The following is a 13,321-nucleotide window of genomic DNA, read 5'->3' as shown; positions in this document are numbered from 1 at the left end:
GGGCTCATTTAATTCCACTCTTAACTGCCTACTCTTTTCCTCTTCAATTCTGAGTGAAAGAGAAAAACAATGTACTAGCTAGAGTTTAGTGCAGACAGGCAGTGTGCAAGCTTCCTCACTTAACTCTGTTAATGCATTTCAGTGGTGACTTACAAAAGTTTTGTTACTCTTGTCTTGCTTCTCTCTTGCTCCCAAAATGGTCTGGTGCCCCCGGCCCCCCGATGGCAACATAGGTATAGGTTTAGAAGACACTAATTTCCACTTGTAGCCTACGCAATATTACATTCCATAAATCAGATTCAGCCTGGCGTGAGTGCAAGTCCACAGTCCTGAATGGAATTATACCTATATCTCTGGAGTCCAACTAATTTATATAGCTATAAATATATATGTCAGCTTCAGCTCAGTGGCTGAAGCTTGAAGTGCAGTCCCCAGCCAGCCAAAGAGCAGGCTTACTATAGACCTATCCTACCTACTCCTGTCAGAAATGGCTTTGGACTTCACAGCCAATGTCCATAAAGATGGCAATGAGCTGACGCAGCCGTTTTTGCTACAGTACTGACAGGATGCATCCCTATGCTGCTCTGTTCCTTGCTACGGCTGCTGCCAAATCATGGGGCCTCCACAGACAAAACTGCCAAAACTCTGATCTGCCATCGTGCCCCATCATAGCTAGCTGCCCTAGAATCATCTTCAACCTTGGAAGAAACTAAAAGGAAAGTGAAATCCCTATTTAGCATACTGGATGGTCTAGCAGATACAGTCTCCATTCTGGCTTCCCAGCTAATGTCAAGAAGGACTCTGGATGGGGACTATGAGTAGAACCTGGGCTCCCCCATGAGATCAGATCCACCATGTACATTTGTCCACATAGATGAACATGTAGATATTAAGTCCAGGACCCGACTACCCTCTTGGTACCCACATCCAGGTTCTTTGATACACCCTGGAGGTCCTCTCCCGGTCATATTCCCACTTCACAGCTCATGGAGTATATCTACATAAACATTACAGAACTATACATCAATACTCCCAACTTCTTCTATCTTACACAACCTGCTGCATGCTTGCATGCTAATGAAGGAATGAACTTGTAGTTCAGACTGCACTTGATCCAAGCCGGGGTAACTATTACCTCTAACATATTGCAAATAGCACTCCCAAAACTGTCCTGCCAGCAATGGCAATTTAACTGCGGTAGTCCCATGACCTCTTTGGCACTGCAGTCAGCCAGCAGTGCCACAACATCTATCCCCCTTTGCTGCACCAACTAGAACTTAGGGTCAGGACCATGCCACTGAGGCGTCCCTTCTGATGCATTTTTGGTAACATAAGTAAAGAAGTTTGTTTTTAAAATATGGTTTTAATTTTCCCATGTCCTTAACCTAATAAAGAATGTATTCATGAATTGAGCTGCAAATATTTTAGAACTTTGCATAAAAGGTTGCTTTCATTGGACATTTTTTTTTCTTTCATTGTCTTGAATGATTCTTTAGGATGTTAAAGGCCAAACTCACCACCAAAACAAAACATGCAGGGAATGTGGGGTTTTCTTAATAATCTGTGTAGGGATGATTATTTAACATAAAACATTCTATATCTACACAAACAACTTGTCAGATGGGCTATATCACAGGGTAAGCTGGACCTTTAAGGGAGTCGTGGGTTCAGCCTCACCTTTGACTAGTTTCTCTCTCAGTCCAGGGGTCATATGATGGAAGCATATGAATAGGGGCTTATCTACACTATCTGTGGTTTGCTGATACATCTATACCGGTATAGTTATACGAGCAGAGCAAACGCAACATATGCCAACAAGAAGGAGTTGTATTATCAGTATACAGGTTTCAGAGTAACAGCCGTGTTAGTCTGTATCCGCAAAAAGAACAGGAGTACTTGTGGCACCTTAGATGATAATAATAATAATAGAGACTAACAAATTTATTTGAGCATAAGCCTTCATGGGCTACAGCCCACTTCATTGGATGCATAGAATGGAACATATAATAATAAGAAAAATATATACATACAGATAAGTTGAAAGTTGCCACACAAACTGTGAGAGGCTAATTAGTTAAGATGAGCTATTATCAGCAGGAGAAAAGAAAACTTTCGTAGTGATAATCAAGATGGCCCATTTAGACAGTTGACAAGAAGGTGTGAGGATACTTAACATGGGAAAATAGATTCAATATCTGTAATGACCCAGCCACTCCCAGTCTGTATTCAAACCCAAGTTAATGGACTGCTTGTGTGGACTGGTCTAGGCTGAGGTTGATGGTGGGACGGAAATTGTTGAAATCATTCAACAACCTCAGCACCATCAACCTCAGCCTAGACCAATCCACACAAGCGGTCCATTTCCTGCACACTACTGTGCTAATAAGCAATGGTCACATAAAACACCACCCTATACTAGAAACCTACTGACTGCTATACTTACCTACATGCCTCCAGCTTTCATCCAGGACACACCACACGATCCATTGTCTACAGCCAAGCTCTAAGATACAACCGCATTTGCTCCAATCCCTCAGACAAAGACAAACACCTACAAGATCTCTATCAAGCAGTCTTAAAACTACAATACCCACCTGCTGAAGTGAAAAAACAGACTGACAGAGCCAGAAGAGTACCTAGAAGTCACCTACTACAGGACAGGCCCAACAAAGAATAACAGAACGCCACTAGCTGTCACCTTCAGACCCCAACTAAAACCTCTCCAGTGCATCATCAAAGATCTACAACCTATCCTGAAAAATGATCCCTCACTCTCACAGATCTTGGGAGACAGACCAGTCCTTGCTTACAGACAGCACCCCAACCTGAAGCAAATACTCTCCAGCAACCACACACCACACAACAAAAACACTAACCCAGGAACCTGCCTTGCAACAAAGCCTGATGCCAACTCTGTCCACATATTTATTCAAGTGACACCATCATAGGACCGAATCACATTAGCCACGCCATCAGGGGCTCATTAACCTGCACATCTACCAATGTGATATATGCCATCATGTGCCAGCAATGCCCCTCTGCCATGTACATTGGCCAAACCAGACAGTCTCTATGCAAAACAATAAATGGACACAAATCTGACATGAGGAATCGTAACATTCAAAAACCGATAGGAGAACACTTCAACCTCTCTGGCCACTCAGTAACAGACTTAAAGATGGGAATTTTGCAACGGAAAAGCTTCAGAAACAGACTCCAGGGAGAAACTGCTGAGCTTGAATTAATATGCAAATTAGATACCATTAACTTGGGTTTGAACAGAGACTGGGAGTGGCTGAGTCATTACAGATATTGAATCTATTTCCCATGTTAAGTATCCTCACACCTTCTTATCAACTGTCTAAACGGGCCATCTTGATTATCACTACAAAAGTTTTTTTTCTCCTGCTGATAATAGCTCATCTTAATTAATTAGCCTCTTACTCCACCTTTTCATGTTCTGTGCGTGTGTATATTATGATCTTCTTACTATATGTTCCATTCTATTCAACCGATGAAGTGGGCTGTAGCCCACAAAAGCTTATGCCCAAATAAATGTTAGTCTCTAAGGTGCCACAAGTACTCCTATTATCAGTATAGTTATACTACCTCCCCGAAAAACATTAGTTACGCCAACAGAAGCACTCTTCTGTTGCCATAGCTGCATCTACACTGGAGGGGTTTGCTGGCATAGTTCTGGCTGTCTGGGGTATGTGATTTTTTGGCACCCCAGACCCACAGAGCTAACCTGACAAAACTTTGTCAGTGCAGATCTGGTCACTGTAGACCGGCCTAGGAACAGGCCTGCTGTGGGGTATATGACTAGGCTGAGTTCATTCCGGAGAAACTCAAATGAGCAGGAGGATTGTGTGAACTGCTCTACACAGACACTCTCCTTAGTTCCCAGGCAGAGGATCTGCAGAGCGCAACCCTGCAGGGAGCAGGAGCCAGCTCGAAAGGTTGGTGGAAGAACTGTGTTCTTTTGAACTTTATATTGAACAAGCCAGCCTCTCAGAAAGGGAAGGTTATTGAGAAAATACACATATTTTGAAGTTTGATTAGCTGGGGAAGAAAGGGTAATGGAGGCAATAACTGGACTCAAAGCAGACCAGGAAAGCCCTGATATAGAAAGGATTCACATGAGTGCACTCTAAAGCCAAACATTCATACGTAGACTGGAAAATGTTTCTTTTTTGTGGTCAGATAAGATAGGTAATAAGATTGTATTTTGTGTGAATGCAAGTTAAAGGGTACACTAAAATATAACCTTTAAACTTCACAATATAACAGCACATCATTTCCTGCTCAGAGATAGCACTCCAAGATCAATTAATCATTGCTAAGGCGAACATAGAGTCAACATTCTTAATTAGTGTTGATGCACTCTCCTCTATGCCCTCATCTGTCATGAAGACTGTTTAAAAATCTGAGTTATTAGTCTTTATTGGGGAGAGGATCTGGTTAATATCTCTAAGAGTAGAAATCATTCATCCATCCACCATACACTGGTGCCTGATAATTTCTACCCCCAATATAATTTACAGATAACCACCGCCCTGAGACTATCTAGGCAGCTATAAATCAAAAAGAGAGTAGCTCCCATGCAACCTGGGTTAATTTTTGTTTACAATATATCCACAGAGAATGTTGGTTTGACACTTGAGGAGTCTGTTAATACATCAGATACAGAAAATATAAAAGAACTAGTCATGGTAAAAAAAAAACCACAAATCAAATAAAATATAGTAGAACCATGCTAACTCACACTAATGACTAGAAAGCTTACAGTGAATTACTGAATTGTTAGAAAGTGAACACACAAAGTTAAAAAAAAGCAAAGATCTTACTGTACAAAATTTACTTGTCTTAGCTTGTGATAATACTTAATAAACTTGTAGAATACAGTATCTTAAAGGGATAAAGTCAACACACAGGTTTTTGTTTTGAACTACTTGCTGAGAACTGGAGCTTATTTCATCATTCCATGCTGCCTTGATTAATATTTAATACAATGTAACTTTAGTATTGTAATTGACTTTAGCAAACAAGTTCTTTACTTCTGTTATTAACATTCCTGTTTTAGAAAAGCTGTATTATCACAGTCATCACAGATTTTACAACAAATGTGAAATTCAGTATTTAATTTTGCTGTCAGAAAATAAATGTGAAATGTTAATCAGTTGCTTACTGAATAAATAAAAATAAAAGCTTGAGAAGTGCTGATGTGATTAAGCAACTGATTTAATTGATGATAGGCTGCAAATGAAGGAGGCAGATTTGGCTGGACCTTGGTTACAATCTATACTTGCGCAGTTTACATCAACCTAATTATGTCAGGGTACACACTACAGCCTTGCTTCCACCAATATAAGTGCCTTACTACATTGACATAACAACAACTCCACCTCCACGAGAGGCGTAGGGCTTATGTCGGTATAGCTAGGGCGACACAGAGTCCATTTTAGACTCTGTGGGTTACTTACATCAGCTCTTGGAAGTCATTCTTATCTATTTCAGGGCTTCATGCGGGAGCTGTGAAATTGACAAGAAAGCTGCTCACAGATTGTGCTGTGACCCCGGGATGAGTGGGGGGCTCCAGCTAGAGCCCAGTTGCCCACTGGGCTCCCCGCTCAGACCCAGGCTACTGCCCTGGCTCCCCACTCGGAGCCAGGCTACCCCCACGGTCCAGGTTCCCCACTCCTAGCCACGCTACTTCTCGAGCTCCCATACCTGGCTGCATTGAGGTGCCCAGCTCCCCACTCCTTGCTGGGAACCTGCCTGCACCCAGGCTCCAGGCATGGAACTATGCACTGGGAGCCCAGGCAGCTGCTGTGTTTCAAGCAGCGAGCCGGGGGGGCAGCCAGTCTCCAGGTAGGAAGCTCCTCACACTGCCTCTCAAGTCAGTGGAAGCACTCCTGGTGGGGACACTCACCACCGCTAGACGGAGGGTAGTGTGGACATGAACTACTGCAGTATTACTGAGGTAGCTGTAAGTCAACCTAACATAGGTTGACTTAAGTTTGTAGTGTAGATAGACATGCCTTCAAACTGAGCCTAACAAGACCACTGAGATATGATGTGGGAAAGTAAAGGAAGAAGAGACGAGAAAGGAAGAAAACCCCATCATAACAGAAGACTAGGAGAAAAGAGACCATATATCCTGAAGAGAACAGTACTGTTTTCTCATAGAAGGATGGTTCCCCTAAGTTTTTGTGTTTTTTTCTGTCTCCTGCTCCTAATGATCTAATCTGCAGGGCAAATTCCTTCTTTCCTGCTGCACAGAGAAGAGATAAATACTCCAGAAGCAAGAGGAGGAAAAAAACATGAAAAACTTAAGGGACCTCAACTCATCCCAACACACCTAAGAAAGCCAGTACTAAATTAACAAATAGTATAGTTCTCTCAAAGTAAGGTTGGTGTGAGCAGAGGGAGAGGGACAAGGAAGGCAGGGACTGTCTCCTAAATTTTGGGGTTTCTTCAGCTTCTCCTACTTCTGGATGGTTTAATCCTCTGGAAGTTAAGCAAGGTCAGGTTACCCTGCTTGCCTAGAGGATCTGCTTCTGAAGACAAGCCTGAAAGACTTTAAAGAAACTAACTATACAGGGAACATATATCAAGAGGCTAAAGCAAATTTTTAATGAAATCTTTTCTACCTAATTTTGAATCCTGCAGTATAAAGCAGAGATAGTCCAGATAGTTATAAAAGAAAAGCTCATGTGATTGTCAACTAATAATATTGTACTGTACTGAAAAGAGAAAGTTAGATACTTCTGCAACCTGCTCCATGGGAAAAAACCACAAGACTGTGAAAGTTATCGTATTGTGATTATGCCAAACTGGAAAAGTAGCTCTTTTAAATTTGATAAAAACAATAATTAATATGGTGTTTAGTGCTCTGAATAACACAATTCTGCATCCCCACCTGGAGGCAAAACAAACTTCTACCTGGAAAGGGCATTCACACCAACATCTCAGTGGCTGGGTTCTGAAGGTCTACCTAAAGTCTTTGACTAGCAGGCTACTGATGTAAAACAAACAGTAAAGTTATCTAAGCAGTTTTTGGCAGTTTTCTGTGTTAAAGTAACTACTACTTAATATTATGATTTCAAAGATGTTAATATTGAGGATGTGTAATGATGGAAGCCACATATGATAAAACTGCTTCCTAAGAAATGCTGAAAATACTAATGAGTCAGATATTCCTTACACAAAGGTGTTCGTGTCCACAAGAGACAAATGTGCATATATAAGTGCCACAGGAGAAAAAGCCTAACACACATGCTGCTGAATGGAGTGCATGTCATTTGTGAAGCCAATCTGCAAAACATGCCAGAGATGTTTGGAAGAAAAACTTCAGTAAACAATCTTGTTGCAACTGTTGTATAAAAAAAAACACCAAAAACACCACATACACATTCATAACTATTTCTGAAAAGAAAGCCAGATACAAGCAATGCTTAACAGCTCCAGGTAAATCCTCAGTATGGATTTCCTTATCAGTATTCAGTGGATGGAACCCTGGGTTTCTTCCCATTTTCTACCCTGCAGAACAGCCAAATAATTAAGTTTTCTTTTAAAAAATGAGAGAGAGTGAGAGTGAGAGAGAGAGAGAGAGAGAGATGCATATTGTAACTTTGTCAACATACCCAAATCATCAAATGTGTCACTACAGAAACACAACACTGCAGATGCATGCAGTTCATAAGTGCTTAAAAAGTACGAAGCAGGCCAAATTAAGGCTGTCTGTCCAAATGATCAGATGCTGAATACAACATCATTAGAAGTCACAAAGAAAACTTCTAATTAATGGGACTGCAATTAAACATGCAGAATAACCACTGTGGAAATAGTGTCTAATGGCAGCCTTCAGTGATGCAAGTACGGTGGTACGGTACGGTACGCCATACCAGTAAGATATTTATAGCTGGTATGGCGTACCGGAAAGACACAGGAGGAGCCCGCCCCCAGCCCTTCCAAGCAGCTGCATCTTCTGAGTCCTCCTGCATGGGGTCTGTACAGCAGCCCTGCCGGAGGAGTTGCACGTTTTGCCCCTTTCGCCGCTGTGGTTCCTGGGATAGCCATGCGGTTCATGACCCTCCCGAGAATTGCAGCGGTGAAAGGAGCAGAACGTGGGGCCACCGAGCAGCCCCACACCGGCAGCTCCTTTGGCATGGCTATACCGCCCCCAGCCTGGCCCCTAGCCCTTCCACGCAGCTGTGTCTCTGAGTCCTCCCCTCCCTGGGGTATGTACAGCAAAAGTCTTCGGCACAGCGGGAGGAGGACGGAACTCCCCTCCCCACAGATAACGTAGGATGGATGTGGATCATGGGGAGGGGACAGGGAGAGCAAGGGGGACCCTGGCGAGGAGGAGTCACGTGCAGGGTCATGTGGGGAAGTCACGTGCCCCCCCACCTTTGTGTCCCTCCCATTAATGCAGCGTACTGGCAAGAAAGGATTTCTACTTGCAACACTGGAAGTCTTCGTAATTACACTACTGCAAGGGAGAAATGCAGAAATAAACATTATTGGAATAATCTCCAAAAGCTAACTGAAAAGCAGATGAGAAAAAACACCGCTCTAAGACAGGTAGCTGGAAGAAGCCATAAAAGGCTAGGAGAAACGAACAGAAAATATGTGCCTAATTTAATGAACAGGAGTAATTCCACTGACTACTTGTTTAAGTGCTTTGCTAGATCAAGATTCTAAGTATCATACTGTTAACATACCTGGATTTTACACAAAAAAGCAGGTTTTGTTGGTAAAATTCAAACATCCACACTTGAAAATTTGGTCTTTAGAGAAGTAAAAAACATTTTAAATTAGTTGAAATTAAAATCACCTTATTTGTATTTTGTGACAAGTGATCATTAGGAATCCAATAAATCCGTTTGCCATGGAAAAATGCAGAATTTGTGTTTTTACAGAGAATCTTTAGTTTTTACATTTTGTGAAAAAATAAAAACATATACAGTAGAACCCCGTTTATCTGAGTTTCCATCACCCAGCTCTTCGTATTAACCAAGCTAGGGCTGACAGCCCGAATCGGGGCGTGGGCTGTCAGCTGAAGCCCGAGCTCCACCACACACGGCTGAAAGTAAGAGCCCCGCCGTACGGGGCTGAAGCTCTCCGGATTATCTGAATTTTCGATTAACCAATGTGGCCCCGGTTCCAATTAGGTTGGATAAATGGGGTTCCAGTGTATCAATAAAACACTGTGTTCAACCGATACCTGTGGCTAGGGAAACTAAAGTTCAGCGTCTCATTTTAATTGCGGAAAAAAATAAGATTTTTATGGGTTTTTTAATCAGAGAATTTGGGGGATTTTAATTACGGAAAACTAGGATCCCTGGTGATGCTATATATCCGTGGATACTCTGATCATTTATGGAATTAGCAATCATTACGGTTTAGTTTCTGATGTCTTGTCTCAATGAAGGACCCCACAAGCTTGATACACCGTGGTCATGATTATGACTTTGGATGAGATCTCCACTTACACAGAACAAGACTACAACTGGCTGCTACAGAGAAGAGAGTGAAAACTATCTGAGACAAGTAATAAAAGTCATTGGAAGTAAGGATAACAAAGTACTAATAGACCTTGTTATAAGGAACTGGGGATGAAAGCCAATTGATACAAAAGTTTAATCTGCCTTTTCTGCCCATTCCAAAAGATATAGTTGTAGCCATGTCTGTTCCAGGATATTAGAGAGACAAGATGAGTGAGGGAATATCTTCTATTGGACCAACTTCTGTTGTAGAGAGAAAAACAAGCTTTTGAGTCACAGAGAGCTCTCCTTCAGGTCTGGGAACGGTACTCAGAACCTCACAGCTAAATGCAAGATAGAATAGATTTGTTTAGCATAAGTAGTTAGCACATATTGTAAGGGTGCTTTTGTCTTTTATCATTTTCCTGTGAGAGTTCATATGAGAGCATAGTGCACTAAATGCCCCAATAGCAATTATCACCACACTCTTGAATGAACTCTCACAGGAAAATGGTGAGAGACAAAAACACCCTAAATAGGGTGACCATATTTTGGCCGAGACAGTCCCTTTTTTTAAGCCCTGTCCTGACCATCCTGACTTTTTTGCTAAAAATGGGCATTTGTCCAATTTACACTTGCCAACTGATCAAGTCAAAAAACTGGGGTGCGGAGGAATGTGTGTGTGTGTGGGGGGGAGTGGCAATGGCACCCTCACACAGAGGGGGCAGGGCTTTGGCAGGGGGCAGGCGGGGTTTGGGTGAACAGTGATGCCAGCCCCAGCCTTGCATGTGGAGAGTGGGGGAGCCAGCCTTGCATGGGGAGAGCCTCATGCAGGGAGGAGCAGGGGTGGGTGAGCAGCTTGGGCCAGCCCTGCATGGGGGGATAAAGGCTCAGGCTAGCCCCATGTGGTGTCCCTTTTTCCCTTTGGGAAATATGGTCACCCTAACCTTACATCACCTGTGGGGTGAACACTTCACAAAGCGATCACTCTATATCTGACCATCAGTCCTCATCCTCAAAGGAAATGTGTACAACACTTTCAAAAGACAGACATGGAACTTACATTCATAATTCTGCTAGATACCAAAAATCATGGACTGAACAGACACGCTGGATTTATGGTTTATTACAACAATCTGTAATCCACTAACCCCCCCCCGTTTTGTCCTAAAACTGCAGAGATGTTAATGGGTCACTCTACCTTGAATGGTCCCTTAGAATATGTGCTACCTACTTTTGCTGAACAATCTGTTCCATCTTGCATTTAGCTGTAAGGTTCTGAGTACCTTTCCCAGACCTGAAGAAGAGCTCTGTGTGACTCAAAAGCTCGTCTCTCTCAGCAACAGAAGTTGTTCCAATAGAAGATATTACCTCACTCACCTTGTCATTCAAAAAGATGACTTTTACCAAAAAGTCTGTAACTCATGAAAGCTTATGCTCTAATAAATTGGTTAGTCTCTAAGGTGCCACAAGTACTCCTTTTCTTTTTGCGAATACAGACTAACACGGCTGTTACTCTGAAACCTGTCATTTTACCAACATGTTCACTTCCAAACCATTTAGTAGTACAGCGAAAGCAGAATTTAAAAAAAAAAAAAAAAAAAACTCTTTACTAACAAATATGCTAACTGTCTTCTTCTATGCCTAGCAAGTATCATAAGAAGATGCAGTACACAACTACATTAACATTCTACAATACTTGATGATAACTTGCACCATTTGAAAACAGCATTTATTTGGAAAAGGTATTTTCAACTACCTTAATGCATGTATGTACGTAGTTCAAAGTGAAGGAGGAAAATGTAGACTTAAGATATCATCTCTTCCCCCTTCTTAAAATATTATCTAAATGAGAATTATTTCCCCACTTCAGTTAAACGCTTTCACAAGAGGACTAACTGACATCAAGAAAAGTTCCTATTCCTTCACAGGTGGTATCAATATGTGGAATAGTATGATAAATGGGAGTTTAAAGCAAAGTAACATTAAGATACTGAAAAGGGACACCAGCACCTTTAAACATATGCCAAGACTTTAACCACGCATTTTTGAAAGTTGGGCTCTTAAGTCAATATTTAGTCACCTAAATAGTGGCCTGATTTTCAAAAGTACTGACTTGAATGGGAACTGCTTGGTACTCAGCATTTTTTGCAGTTTTCTAAAAAGATATGCTGTAGCTCAAACATAAATTATGGTTTTGAGACAGAAATTATTGGATGAGATTATTTACCCTGTGTTATGCAGGAGGTTAGACTAGATGATCATAATGCTCCCTTCGGGCCTTTAAATCTGTGACTCTGTATGTTCCAAATAGGTCGCAGCTCCCAACACGTTTTCCTATCATCACCTACTGACTGCAGAAGCTGAGCCATTCTAAATGGAATGCATTTATTTAGACGCAGTTGTCAGTTGTGTTAGCTTTAACCCCTGTGATACATAGGCATCAAAACCATACTTCTCCTGTGAGTACTGATCTTATTATCTGCCTGCTTGTGTCACAACAGGAGCATGAATACAATAAAGTACTCAGGACATATTGAGATAGAATCCTTCTTTGATTTCCTCTTCCTGTTATAAAGTTTGGAAAGGTAATTAATTTCTAAATGCTTCATTCCGGTCATGGTTAAATAGCAATAAGGCACTTGGATATAAAATAATTACTAATCTACGTAGCATTCCATGCTCCCTTCCTCTGGAGAGATGCCATACTTCTAGAGATTTCCATAACAGCACTATACATTCTTTAGGATCACAAGAAAGTTCTATTTTGCTTTATTTTCATATCCAGCTGGCCACAGAACAGACATAAATTAGAGGCTCTCCAAAACAGATGAGAGGTACCCCACTCCTTCAGCTCATATATTTATGAGCTACAGGCCCTTTTCTTGGTCAATGTCAGTCTGCTATTCAAAAATTCATACAGACCCATAAAACCAAATCCTACTTTCAGTTGTATTCAGTGAGTTCCACTAGTTTAATGAGGTTTCATGTACATAATTAAGAAAAGAATTTGACTCAAATTATATAACAGAGATACAGTTCTCTCCTTTAACCGAAATTGAAAATCAATGTCTGATTTTCTGTCTATGATGGTGTCATTCCAGCAAAACAGCATTACTTATGTGTATCCTCTTGTAAATACTTTACAAGCTTTGCACAACTCCAGGTGGAAAGTCCAATTTCTAGGTAGAATATAAATCAATGAAAAATATTTTTCATTTGGATTTCAACAGAATCTGTACTATTGGCTCTGGTGTGTTATGGTACAACAGAGTCTATGTTATACTTTCAGAAGTGCTATTTATATATTGTAACTAAGTGTTGCTCTGTGTTCTTCCCAGAAAAACAAAAGCAGTCTTTCATAATGAACATCAGAAATAGTTTCAGCATTGCGGTTGCAACTCTAGAGTTAACGGCTAGGAATTAACGTATCTCAACTTTACTTTCATTTGCTTGTAACAGTTTCAAAAAGTTATCTTTCTGGATGAAATGTATCAGGTTTGTTCTTGACATGAACATGAATTATTTGAGAAAGACACAAAAATGTGTTTTACCCTTTGTGTTATTTAAACAAATATATGTCCGTTACTAAAGATTATTAGAACTTTTTCATTGCATGGCTTTTTTTATCTTTTTAAACTGGGCATAACCTGCTCCTACTGAAGTTAATGGTAAAAAGATTAAGAGAAGTGGGATGAAGCCCTGTGATTTCTAATCAGGGAGTTTCTGAAGGACTGATTAAAACCAGGAGAAAATTAGGATCCAGCTGGTATTTTTATGATTGGGAAATAATTTCTTAAGAAGGGTTTTTGATGATTAAGAGTAAGAAAAGG

General features: G+C 41.0%; 1 protein-coding gene across 5 annotated transcripts in view; it reads right to left on the bottom strand.

Annotated features, from left to right (window-relative positions):
* RAB28 (RAB28, member RAS oncogene family) overlaps window positions 1–13,321 on the bottom strand; it is an 89,976-nt gene that overhangs the window by 51,417 nt on the left and 25,238 nt on the right. The gene's annotated exons all lie outside the window — the stretch shown is intronic.

The sequence above is a fragment of the Lepidochelys kempii genome, chromosome 4 (genome assembly GCF_965140285.1).
Source record: "Lepidochelys kempii isolate rLepKem1 chromosome 4, rLepKem1.hap1, whole genome shotgun sequence".
In the NCBI taxonomy this organism is placed as follows: domain Eukaryota; kingdom Metazoa; phylum Chordata; order Testudines; family Cheloniidae; genus Lepidochelys; species Lepidochelys kempii.
This window is presented reverse-complemented; position numbering and strand designations above follow the sequence as displayed.